This window comes from Delphinapterus leucas, chromosome 11 (assembly GCF_059928025.1).
Source record: "Delphinapterus leucas isolate spDelLeu-1000000601 "Yukka" chromosome 11, BTC_Dleu_Yukka2, whole genome shotgun sequence".
Classification (NCBI taxonomy): Eukaryota; Metazoa; Chordata; class Mammalia; order Artiodactyla; family Monodontidae; genus Delphinapterus; species Delphinapterus leucas.
Window position 1 is genome coordinate 28,226,880 of NC_143139.1, and position 13,573 is coordinate 28,240,452.

Here is a 13,573-nt window from a genome sequence, read left to right on the forward strand (position 1 = left end):
GGGAGATGCAAGAGGGAAGAGATATGGGAACATATGTATATATATAACTGATTCATTTTGTTGTAAAGCAGAAACTAACACACCATTGTAAAGCAATTATACTCCAATAAAGATGTTAAAAAAAAAAAGAGTACTTAAGCAAAAGGTAAATTGACCCAGATGGAAACGCTGAAATGCATAAAATAATGAAGATAAATGGAAAAGATTTGTGGGTAAGTATAAAGTAATATTAATTGTACAAAATAATCACGGTATATTGTGGAGTTTAACATATATGTAGACACAATGCATTCCAACTAAATCACAAAAGTTCAGAGCTAAGAGAGTCTATATTTCTGACATTACCTGGGATATCATATATATATACTAATTTCTCTAAAATGTAATAAATCAGGATACATATTATAATCTCTAGTAACGCTAAGAGAATAGTAAAATAATATGTAACTATGAGGCTAATAGATTGGTAATTTTATTATGAAATAATAAGAATAATACTTTATTAATCAAAATCAAGTAAGGAGAAAAACAGAAATTTATGAGTGGTGCAAATGTTGAAAAGTAGTAAGATGGTAGCTATTAACCTAAATATATCAATAATTACAATAGTTTGTTATGAACAAAATACTGACATTTGATTATCAGACTGAATACCTAAGGTTGTCAGATTTATCAAGTAAAAATACAGGACACCCACTTAAATTTGAATTTCAGATAAACAACAAATAATGCTTTAGTATAAATATGTCCCATGCAATATTTGGAACATACTTATACTAAAACATTATTTGTTTTATAACTGAAATTCAAAATTCACTGAGCATGATGTATTTACCTGGCAACTCAAGGTGCACCCTTATCACTGATAAAGTTATTGGTCCCACTAGAGAATGTGACTTCTGGCAGAAGGGCTCCCTAATACTGAACCTCAGAGTTAGAAAGAATTACCCATCCACAGCACTAGCCCAGGCAGGCCTCCCTTTTGCAAATTCAAAGCCTGTATCTGGTGAAGCACAAATTTAAACCCAAGTAAATGCTGATATTAAAAGAGAAAACTTAAATACAAGGATAAGAAAGATTGAAAGTAATAGAATGCAAAAGAATGTAAACCATGAGAACACTAAGCAAAAGAAGCCTAGCTTAGCTATACTAATTTCAGATCAAGTTACCTTTAAAACAGGAAGCATTCTTACGTATATACCCAATAGAAATACATGCATATTTATATCAAAAGTCACATACAGTACTAGTCATAAAGCTTTCTTCATAATATCCTAAAGCTTAAAATAACTCAATGCTCATCAATTAAAAAAAACAAATTGTGATATATTAATGGAATACTATACAGGAGTGAGAAAAAATTGCCATGCACGAGTACTTGGATAAAATCTCACAAACAAGATATTGGATGAAAGTAATAAGACAAATGAATACAAATTGTGTAGTTCCATTTATATAAAATCCACAAAAAGACAAAAATAACATATAGAGATAAAAGTCAAGATAGTTACTTTGAGGAGCAGTTTGTAATTTATGATGGGGCAAAGAGAGGGCTGCTAGTAGTATTATATTTTTTATCTGCATGGTGGCTAAATAAATGTGTTCCTCTCATGAAAATTCATCAAGAAATGTGCTTATGATTTTGCACTTTAAACTATATTATACTTCAATAAAAAGTTACATGAAGCATACCTTATGATATTTAATGTACTAAATAAAAAGGTCAACCTTAAAAATAAAATAGCCAGTTTTTTTGTTTTTGTTTTTTTTGCCAACAAAATGAGTTTATTTGGGGATTACAATTTGGGACTAGGAAACTATGATGAACCATAGGCAAGTCCAGAGAACAAAGGAGAGGAGCTTTCTTTCTTAGAGGAAAGAGGAGGAAGTTGAGAGGGGCTGTTCTGAACAAAGTTCACTAGAGAAGAGCGGGAGTTCAGGATGGTGGCGGCTCTCATTGGCTGAATGGCAGTTTCTCACTGGCTGGCTGTTGCTGGGCAAGGAGAAAATCTGTTTGCCTCCTGCTGGGGTGTGTAAATGAAACTGTTTCCTGCTGGGATCTACAAGCAAAGGTGAGTAGTAGTGCATGGGAGCTCCCCCTTTGGGGCTTCCTGGCTCCATTAGCTTATGCAGAAATACCAAAACAGAGCTTTGGAAGATGAGTAGGCTTGAGAATGAGAAATGACTGATATGTGGAAAAGCATGGAGTATGAAATAGAATGATGTATTCTTAGAACTGCATGCAGTTTAATCCTAGTTGCCTTTCATGTGGGAAGGAGAAGTGGCAGGATATGAGGCTGGAAATATAGGCAATGCCAGCTCAATGTGTGTCTTGAAGACAATGTGTTTCATATACCTCTGATGACTCAACTCATTCTCTTAGCCTCAATTCTGATTTCAGCCATGGCTGATGATGCAGGTTTCAACTCACATTATGCAGACAATGTCTTACCTCAAGCATGTACTGCATGACTTTAGCTTTTCACCCTGTGGCTCCAATGCCACAGATGCTGAAAAGTCCATTCCACAAGCATGTGTGAACAGCCCAGAAGTGTAGGTCTCTCTAACTAATAGGAGATGTGAGCTCACAGATAAACACTTCTCCTAGTTAATTCTCAGGTGGGCAAAGCATCCTATATGATTCTCAAAAGCCTGGGGGCATGAGGAAGCTGTGTTGCCTTCAGTGACTTTGATAACATACTCTTATAATGGATTTCTCTTTTTCTGTCTTTCTCACAAATACCTCACTCCCACTCTGGGAGATTACCTCCCTAATAAACTGCATACACCCCAGTCTTTTTCTTGGGTTCTGCTTAAGGGGAAAACACAAACTGAGAATTGTGGATTCTATCCTGCAAGGTAGGAGGAATCCCAGTCTGGAGTGGCTGTGCAGAGTCATCGGGGAGATTGAGTAACTGCAGGCAGGAGCTCATTGCGAGTCAGTTGGGGTCTTTTAAAGACTGGATACATCACACCCCATTTTTCTCTAAAGAAATTAGAAATAGGACAAAGGAATAAAGTAGATGGGAGGTAAAGCATTACCTTTATTTCTGATAAGGGGTATATTCAAGAATGTGACTCACATCTTTACACAGATGGGCTTCCTGTTAATTAACTTCAGACTTAGATTGCTCCCTAGCAGTGTTACAGCAATAAGACCCCGCCCCCTCACCCCCCAGCCACTGCAAACATAGCCTGCTCTTAGAGAGGGAGAGCAGAATACCCATATACAGGCTGGAGAAAAAGAGGCATTAATTCCTAGCAATCTAGGGAATGCAGGAAAGCAAGGCTGAAAAGCAGAATTTGAGCTGAGGCTTTGTAGGTGAGCAGAGTTTTGACAGGTGTGGACAGAGGTTTCATGTCAGATAGCGCTTTCTAAGTGATTAAATGCTAAACCATTACTAAGTCATTACTATGGTTTAGGAAATAGTTACAGAAAATTGATTATCTAATGGAGGATGCAGGTAGGATTTTTTGTTTTTAACTAAATTTATTTATTTGTTATTTATTTTTGGCTGCATTTGGTCTTCATTGCTGCGCGCGGGCATTCTCTAGTTGCGGCAAGCGGGGTTACTCTTTGTTGTGGTGAACGGGCTTCTCATTGTGGTGGCTTCTCTTGTTGTGGAGCACGGGCTGTAGGCACGTGGGCTTCAGTAGCTGTGGCACACAGGCTCAGTAGTTGTGGCTCGCGGGCTCTACAGCACAGGCTCACTAGTTATGGCGCATGGGCTTAGTTGCTCCGCGGCATGTGGGATCTTCCCGGACCAGGGCTCAAACCCGTGTCCCCTGTATTGGCAGGTGGATTCTTAACAACTGCGCCACCAGGGAAGTCCCTGCAGGTAGGATTTTGAGTATTTATTTGTTCCTTCTTAGAAAGTTAAATGGAATTCAGTCTAATCAACTAGTAGGTGGAATTCTGGGCTGAAATGCCAATATGTAATAACTACTGTACTCCACGTTTCTTCCCTACAACAAATCCATATTCATTAAATCTTTCTCCCTTGTTGAAAAGCAGAAAATGCAAGAATACATTAAAAATCATAAATGTTAGCATAGGGTTTGCAAGTCTACTTGTCCTATTACAAATGCATTTGCAAAGCTCTAACCTTCTATTTTCTTGTCCACATCCTGTACAGGTTGGAAATACTTCCCCCAGGGTATATAAACAATACTAGGAAAGGCAGTAAACGCTTGTAAAGCACTGTCATTTCTTCTGTACCACAAGCCCTTGTTTACTGTCCCCACATTTACTGTTGCCTACACATATATGCAGGTATATGCATGTGAGTGAAGGCATATATTCACCCTCTGCAACACACACATGCACAATCCACTTGGAAATACACAAAGCACATGTAAAACACAAAGGTAAGGATACAGTATAGGTTTTTTTGTTTGTTTTGGGGTTTTTTTTTTGCGGTACACGGGGCCCTCACTGTTGTGGCCTCTCCCGTTGCGGAGCACAGGCTCCGCGGCCATGGCTTATGGGCCCAGCAGCTCCGTGGCATGTGGGATCCTCCCGGACTGGGGCACGAACCCATAGTCCCCTGCATCAGCAGGCGGACTCTCAACCACTGCGCCACCACGGAAGCCCAGTATAGTTTTTCAATACCTAAAATATAAATTCTTGCTTTTTCATTTTTAAGGTAGAATGTAAAATCTTTAATTTTGTTTTCTTTTGTTTTGTTTAGCATGCTTGGTCAAAGGAAATTTCAGAGCAGAAATAATATGACTGGCATCTTGTGAATACTCTCTTCAAACTATCCTGAGTCAGGACCTGTGGCTATTAGATTGTGTCAAAGCTTCATTAGTCTCTTCTCTCCTGCTGCCTGACTGCTTTTTGATCATTTCACTGATAGTTAGCCCTGAATGCAGGTGGAGAGAGAGAAGCTGTTGATGGCTTTTCATTCCCTTTCATAGTTCTGGCTTAGAGGAATGATAAATAAATATTGGAAAAGTGAGGCTTGGTGTTGTTTGAAGATCTTACTGATCTCTCTCAGCATAGATACATTGTGAATCAGGCTTACCTTAAAATACCAAGTTACTAATGTAACATTCTTAAGGATCAATCTTTTGTCAATTCACTTTCAATAATTCAATTGATTACCTACTAAGATCTAGGACCTGTGCTATATGTTAGAGATAGAAGAGTGAACAAGACTTGTCAGCTTTCTGCTATCATGGAATTTGTGGACATACCTGAAATACAGACAACAAATAAGCAATTAAATTTGATAAATGACAGGAGGATAAGAGCAGGGACATAGGCATGAGGGCACATACAAATAAGCTCAAAGACATTCACAAAGCAATGGGACTTGGGCTTTTTCCCTCAATTTTCCCGTATTATCTGTGTTCTCAGGCAAAGAGGAGAATGTTGAGAATATGTGACTGACTTGAAGTAATGGCTAAACTAATAACTTGCCTTTTTATTTTTATTTATTTATTTATTTTTATTTTTTGCGGTACACAGGCCTCTCACTGCTGTGGCCTCTCCCGTTGCGGAGCACAGGCTCCAGACGCTCAGGCTCAGCGGCCATGGCTCACGGGCCCAGCCGCTCCACGGCATATGGGATCTTCCCGGACCGGGGCACGAACCCGTGTCCCCTGCATCGACAGGCGGACTCTCAACCACTGCGCCACCAGGGAAGCCCATAACTTGCCTTTTTAAATAAGAAGCTGAGATTTTTCACTTGCTGATCAATCTCTCAGAGGCTCTTTGATAGCTCGGTACATAAAGTTCATTCAATAACCTCCTCCCACCAGGCTATTAAAGGGTGTGTTAAGCTTCAGGGTGTGTTCCAATTAAAGTAACTTACATTGCTGAGAAGACTACAGAAGAATAGTGTTTTAAGGACCCTTGTAAATATCACCCATTTTATTTGGATGATAAAAATTAGAATTAGATATTTAAGTGGTATTTTTTCTGAAATCGCACAGCCGAGATAGAACCTCAGATCTAATGAGTTATGTTCCTTCTGGTGAAGCTTCCAGCAACTTTATAAGCCTATACAAGAGACCAAGCACATATACAATCCTTGGGACTTAGATTTCAAATCACTTATTTAAAACTACTATCATCAGAAAATAAATAAACAATTAAGGGCTTCCCAGGGAGTCCGCCTGCCGATGCAGGGGACACAGGCTCGTGACCCGGTCCGGGAAGATCCCACATGCTGCGGAGCGGCTGGGCCCGTGAGCCATGGTCGCTGAGCCTGCGCGTCCGGAGCCTGTGCTCCGCAACGGGAGAGGCCACAGCAGTGAGAGGCCCGCGTACCGCAAAACAAAACAATTAAGAGTGCCTATTATTCTGTAGCTTTCCAGACTGCCATTTGACGACCTAACTCAGAATTTGAAAACTGTTATCATAGATTTTTTTTTTTTTTGGTTAGGTCCGTATGTTCAGGAACGTGAAAGTTTTTTCTTGATGAACCCAAAAGGGTTTCTAGTAATTGCTGCTTTGTATTCCCAGGGCTTCGCCACTTTCTTTTAAATCTTCTGGTGCAGAATTGTTATCTAAGGTCCATATGCCAAATTTGCCCATTTCAAATTATAGAGCATGCCTTTTGCTACTGTTGGAAATGATAAAATAGTGAAATAATTTTGTTAATTTTAGGTAAACTCAAATTTAAATATTTTTAAAAAAATAATTGATAGACATTTTATTTAGTGTATCTTAGAACTTTCATGTGGAAATTTTAAGAGTTATCAAACTGGTTGTTCTCTGTCAAAATTACTGAACCATTCTTAAAACTTTTATTAATTAACTTATTTTATAAGATGAGGAAGATCTCTGAAAGGGAAGTTTATTTATTTGTTTGTTTATTTATTTATTTTTGGCTGTGCTGCGAGGCTTGTAGGATCTTAGTTCCCTAACCAGGGACTGAACCTGGGCCATGGCAGAGAAAGCCCAGAATCCTAACCATTAGGCAACCAGGGAACTCCCAAGAGGAGCTATTTTCAAGCCAACCCTAACCATATTTCTTCCTTCTACCTTTCTCTTAATTTGTAGGTCAATGACAACTAACTCTTTAACTAATAGGAAATCTTATCTATATGAAATCAACTTATCTAAATACATTAGGAATGTCCAACATTCATGTTTCATGGGAATTAAATTAGTGAATAACTTGTGTGATGAGAAAATACTTATGTTATGGCCACTGTTGCTTTAAAACTAAATGATTGAATCTTTAGCTCAGTTTGCTTTTGTTCTTTCCATGGTAAGAGTTCAGTAGTCATATTTCTCTTAGATTTCAGACATTAGATTTTCAGATCTCAGAGCATCTCCAAGCCCTGGGAAGTAAGAACAATGGCAGATGATGGAGTTGAAGGTGGTTTAATAAGGTATAAAGCAAGCAACCACCTTATCTTTTGACATTTGAAGGTGTTTCCTCTAAAACTATTCAGAAGTCTGTGATGGGAATCAAAACAAGTATCTCTTTAGTAATAATCTTAGTACAATCATTATGTTATGAGATATCTGTGTATTATGTTAGTATACTTTGATTAAAAATAAATATTTCCATTAAGTAGAATAGTTGTTGGAGGTCATATTGATTTAAAAAAAAATGATTTGGTTATGGAGCGTTTTTCCTACTCTCTATTTGGCAAATCCTTCTATTTAGTGGCTCCTTACTCTGGTTGTGAAACTTGAAATCTGAGCTGTGTATGTTGCTAGAATGATCATCTATGAAAACAGTGATAAACATAGCTCAGGCTTGTATTTGTTTAATCTCTTGTTTCCCCTTTCATATATTCAAAGGAAGTCCTTTTCAGCATTTGCATGATCATGATGTACCAAGTCTTCCCTCATAAAAATCATATCTTAAGAAAAGATCTGATGAAGTAAAGCCTTCCAGAAAAAAAAGAAATTCTTGGTACAAACAATTATGTCAGTAGGTTTATAAAATGTGCTTATTAATTCTTAAAGTCCCATGTCTTTCATCACCAGGCCTCCCTATATTTTGTATAATGAAAGGCTTTGCTTATTGTTAAATGACTTTCAGCAGAGCAAACAAAGGAATATTTGGTGGGAAGGTGTGGGTGAGGGGCACAGTAATGGTGATGAGGGCAAGGCATTTAGAATTGTGTTCATTTTAGGGGAAAAAAAACAATTTTGAATCCCTTTGATTTTGTGCTTCAGTGTCCTGTGGGTCATCTGGTGATACACAGATTAAGGAACTCACTTTTTCTGAGAGTGGTAGAGTGTTTGTTTGATGATTGAAAAGGCAAGAATTCTTTCTCAGAAATTCTATAACTCAATGTAAAAAGATGTACTTGATTAATGTAAACTTGAGCTTCTCATGAGGACTCTCAGAGCTAATTCTTCTGGATGTTGCTTCCACAATAGATTTATCATGGAGTTACATGTGAAACATTTGAATTTAATTATAGTATAAATATATTAGGGAATATAAGTAGAAAATAATCAAAGACAGAACTTGTTTTAAGCAAAGATTATGTGAGAAATAATCTTCGTAATGCAAGGCTTTTCTACCTTTTTAAGTCAAGATATACTTTCCTGCCATTAAAGTCAAGATTAAAAAAAAGGAATATTGTAAAATTTATTCAGGTTAGCCAATAAGGATGCTGAAGGCTTGGAGTCCCTACTATCCCAAGGTAGCACATCTGCAAGGCATACACCTGTAAGCTACCTGAGACACATTGATGGGAAAGCTCTGCACAAGCGTAATTTTTTTTTAAACATGTTTATTGGAGTATAATTGCTTTACAATGGTGTGTTAGTTTCTGCTTTATAACAAAGTGAATCAGTTATACATATACATATGTTCCCATATCTCTTCCCTCTTGCAACTCCCTCCCTCCCAACCTCCCTATATAGGTGGTCACAAACCACCGAGCTGATCTCCCTGTGCTATGCAGCTGCTTACCACTAGCTATCTATTTTACGTTTGGTAGTGTATATATGTCCATGCCACTCTCTCACTTTGTCACAGGTTACCCTTACCCCTCCCCATATCCCCAAGTCCATTCTCTAGAAGATCTGTGTCTTTATTCCCGTCTTGCCCCAGGTTCTTCATGACTTGTTTTTCTTAGATTCCATATATATGTGTTAGCATAGGGTATTTGTTTTTCCCTTTCTGACTTCACTCTGTATGACAGATGCTAGGTCCATCCCCCTCACTACAAATAACTCAATTTCATTTTTTTTATGGCTGAGTAATATTCCATTGCATATATGTCCCACATCTTCTTTATCCATTCATCTGTTGATGGACACTTAGGTTGCTTCCATGTCATGGCTATCGTAAATAGAGCTGCAATGAACATTTTGGTACATGACTCTTTTTGAATTATGGTTTTCTCAGGGGATATGCCCAGTAGTGGGATTGCTGGGTCATATGGTAGTTCTATTCTTAGTTTTTTAAGGAACTTCCATACTGTTCTCCACAGTGGCTGTATCAACTTACATTCCCACCAACAGTGCAAGAGTGTTCCCTTTTCTCCACACTTTGTCCGGCATTTATTTTTTCTAGATTTCTTGATGATGGCCATTCTGACCAGTGTGAGATGATATCTCATTGTAGTTTTGATTTGCATTTCTCTAATGATTAATGATGTTGAGCATTCTTTCATGTGTTTGTTGGCAATTTATATATCTTCTTTGGAGAAATGTCTACTTAGGTCTTCTGCCCATTTTTGGATTGGGTTGTTTGCTTTTTTGATATTGAGCTGCATGAGCTGCTTGTAAATTTTGGAAATTAATCCTTTGTCAGCTGCTTCATTTGCAAATATTTTCTCCCATTCTGAGGTTTGTCTTTTCATCTTGTTTATGGTTTCCTTTGTTCTGACAAAGCATTGAAGTTTCATTAGATCCCATTTGTTTATTTTTGTTTTTATTTCCATTTCTCTAGGAGGTGGGTCATAAAGGATCTTGTTGTGATTTATGTGATAGAGTGTTCTGCCTATGTTTTCCTCTAAGAGTTTGATAGTATCTGGCCTTATATTTAGGTCTTTAATCCATTTCGAGTTTATTTTTGTATATGGTGTTAGGGAGTGTTCTCATTTAATACTTTTACATGTACCTGTCCAGTTTTCCCAGCACCACTTATTAAAAGGGCTGTCTTTTCTCCACTGTATATCCTTGCCTCATTTATCAAAGATAAGGTGACCATATGTGCGTGGGTTTATCTCTGGACTTTCTATCCTGTTCCATTGATCTATCTTTCTGTTTTTGTGCCAGTATCATACTCTCTTGATTACTGTAGCTTCGTGGTATATTCTGAGGAGGGCGAGCCTGATTCCTCCAGCTCCATTTTTCGTTCTCAAGATTGCTTTGGCTATTCGGGGTCTTTTGTGTTTCCATACAAATTATGAAATTTTTTGTTCTAGTTCTGTGAAAAATGCCAGTCGTAGTTTGATAGGGATTGCATTGAATCTGTAGATTGCTTTGGGTAGTAGAGTCATTTTCACAATGTTGATTCTTCCAGTCCAAGAATATGGTATATCTCTCCATCTATTTGTATCATCTTTAATTTCTTTCATCACTGTCTTATAATTTTCTGCATACAGGTTTTTGTCTCCTTAGGTAGGTTTATTCCTAGATATTTTATTCTTTTTGTTGCAATGGTAAATGGGAGTGTTTTCCTAATTTCACTTTCAGATTTTTCATCATTAGTGTATAGGAATGCCAGAGATTACTGTGCATTAATTTTGTATCCTTCTACTTTACCAAATTCATTGATTAGCTCTAGTAGTTTTCTGGTAGCATCTTTAGGATTCTCTATGTATAGTATCATGTCATCTGCAAACAGTGACAGCTTTACTTCTTCTTTTCCGATTTGCATTCCTTTTATTTCCTTTTCTTCTTTGTTTGCTGTGGCTAAAATTTCCAAAACTATGATGAATAAGAGTGGTGAGAGTGGGCAACCTTGTCTTCTTCCTGATCTTAGTGGAAATGGTTTCAGTATTTCACCACTGAGGATGATGTTGGCTGTGGGTTTGTCATATATGGCCTTTATTATCTTAGGGGAAGTTCCCTCTATGGCTACTTTCTGCAGGGTTTATATCATAAATGGGTGTTGAATTTTGTCAAAAGCTTTCTCTATGTCTACTGAGATGATCATATGGATTTTCTCCTTCAATTTGTTAATATGGTTTATCACATTGATTGATTTGCGTACATTGAAGACTCCTTGCATACCTGGAATAAACCCCACTTGGTAATGGTGTATGATCCTTTAATGTGCTGTTGGATTCTGTTTGCTAATATTTTGTTGAGGATTTTTGCATCTATGTTCATCAGTGATATTGGCCTGTAGTTGCTTTCTTTGTGACATATTTGTCTGGTTTTGGTATCAGGGTGATGGTGGTCTAATAGAAAGAGTTTGGGCATGTTTCTAACACTGCTCTATTTTGGAAGAGTTTGAGAAGGATAGGTGTTAGCTCTTCTCTAAATGTTTGATAGAATTCGCCTGTGAAGCAAACTGGTCCTGGGCTTTTGTTTGTTGGAAGATTTTAAATCACAGTTTCAATATCAGTGCTTGTGATTGGTCTGTTCATATTTTCTATTTCTTCCTGGTTCAGTCATGCCAGGTTCTACACTTCTAAGAATTTGTTCATTTCTTCCAGGTTGTCCATTTTATTGGCATAGAGTTGCTTGTAGTAGTCCCTCATAATCCTTTGTATTTCTGCAGTGTCAGTTGTTACTTCTCCTTTTTCATTTCTAATTATGTTGATTTGAGTCTTCTCCCTTTTTTTCTTGATGAGTCTGGCTAATGGTTTATCAATTTTGTTCATTTTCTCAAAGAACCAGCTTTTAGTTTTATTGAAATTTGCTATCGTTTCCATTTCTGTTTCATTTATTCCTGAACTGATCTTTATGATTTCTTTCCTTCTGCTAAAATGGGTTTTTTTTGTTCTTCTCTCTCTAATTGTTTTAAGTGCAAGGTTAGGTTGTTTATTTGAGATTTTCCTGTTTCTTAAGGTAGGACTGTATTGCTATAAAATTCCCTCTTAGAACTGCTTTTGCTGCATCCCATAGGTTCTGGAGCATCGTATCTCCACTGTCATTTGTTTATAGGTAATTTTTGATTTCCTCTTTGATTTCTTCAGTGATCACTTGGTTATTAAGTAGTGTATTGTTTAGCCTCCATGTGTTTGTATTTTTTACAGATCTTTTCCTGTAATTGATATCTACTCTCATAGCACTGAGGTCAGAAAATATACTTGATATGATTTCAATTTTCTTTAATTTACCAGGCTTGATTTGCGACCCAAGATATGGTCTATCCTGGAGAATGATCCATGAGCACTTGAGAAGAATGTGTATTCTGTTGTTTTTGGATGGAATGCCCTATATCTATCAATTAAGTCCATCTTTTTTAATGTATCATTTAAAGCTTGTGTTTCCATATTTTTCATTTTGGATGATCTGTCCATTGGTGAAAGTGGGGTGTTAAAGTCCCCTACTATTATTTTGTTACTGTCGATTTCCCCTTTTATGGCTGTTAGTATTTGCCTTATGTATTGAGGTGCTCCTATGTTGGGTGCATAAATATTTACAATTGTTATATCTTCTTCTTGGATTGATCACTTGATCATTATGTACTGAACTTCTTTGTCTCCTCTAATAGTCTTTATTTTAAAGTCGATTTTGTCTGATATGGGAATTGCTACTCCAGCTTTCTTTTGATTTCCATTTGCATGGAATATCTTTTTGCATCCCCTCACTTTCAGTGTGTCTGTGTTCCTAGGTCTGAAGTGGGTCTCTTGTAGACACCATATATATGGGTCTTGTTTTTTTATCCATTCAGCCAGTCTCTGTCTTTTGGTGGGCACATTTAATCCATTTACATTTAAAGTAACTATTGATATGTATATTCCTATCCGCATTTTCTTAATTGTTTTGGGTTTGTTATTGTAGGTCTTTTCCTTCTCTTGTGATTCCTGCCTAGAGAAGTTCCTTTAGCATTTGTTGTAAAGCTGGTTTTGTGGTGCTGATCTCTCTCAACTTTTGCTTGTCTGTAAAGCTTTTAATTTCTCTATCCAATCTGAATGAGATCTTTGCTGGGTAGAGTAATCTTGGTTGTAGGTTTTTCTCTTTTATCACTTTAAATATGTCCTGCCACTCCCTTCTGGCTTGCAGAGTTTCTGCTGAAAGATCAGCTGTTAACCTTATGCAGATTCCCTTGTGTGTTATTTGTTGTTTTCCCCTTGCTGCTTTTAATATGTTTTCTTTGTATTTAATTTTTGATAGTTTGATTAATATGTGTCTTGGCATGTTTCTCCTTGGATTTATCCTGTATGGGACTCTCTGTGCTTCCTGGACTTGATTTACAATTTCCTTTCCCATATTAGGGAAGTTTTCAACTATAATCTCTTGAAATATTTTCTCAGTCCCTTCCTTTTTCTCTTCTTCTTCTGTGACCCCTATAATTCTAATTTTGGTGCATTTAATGTTGTGTCAGTGGCTTCTGAGACTATCTTCAATTCTTTTCATTCTTTTCTCTTTATTTTGCTCTGCAGTATTTATTTCCACTATTTTATCTTCCAGGTCACTTATCTGATCTTCCTCCTCAGTTATTGTGCAATTGATCCTTTCTAGAGG

At 37.2% G+C, this 13,573-nt stretch overlaps 1 protein-coding gene across 15 annotated transcripts in view; it reads right to left on the bottom strand.

The window, feature by feature from the left end:
- CPNE8 (copine 8) overlaps positions 1–13,573 on the bottom strand; it is a 350,243-nt gene continuing 336,670 nt past the window's right edge. For all 15 annotated transcript variants that reach the window (XM_022577941.3, XM_089920493.1, XM_089920498.1 and 12 more), the window contains one exon: positions 1–13,573. This exon is cut by the window's right edge. The gene's annotated coding sequence lies outside the window, so the exon portion shown is untranslated.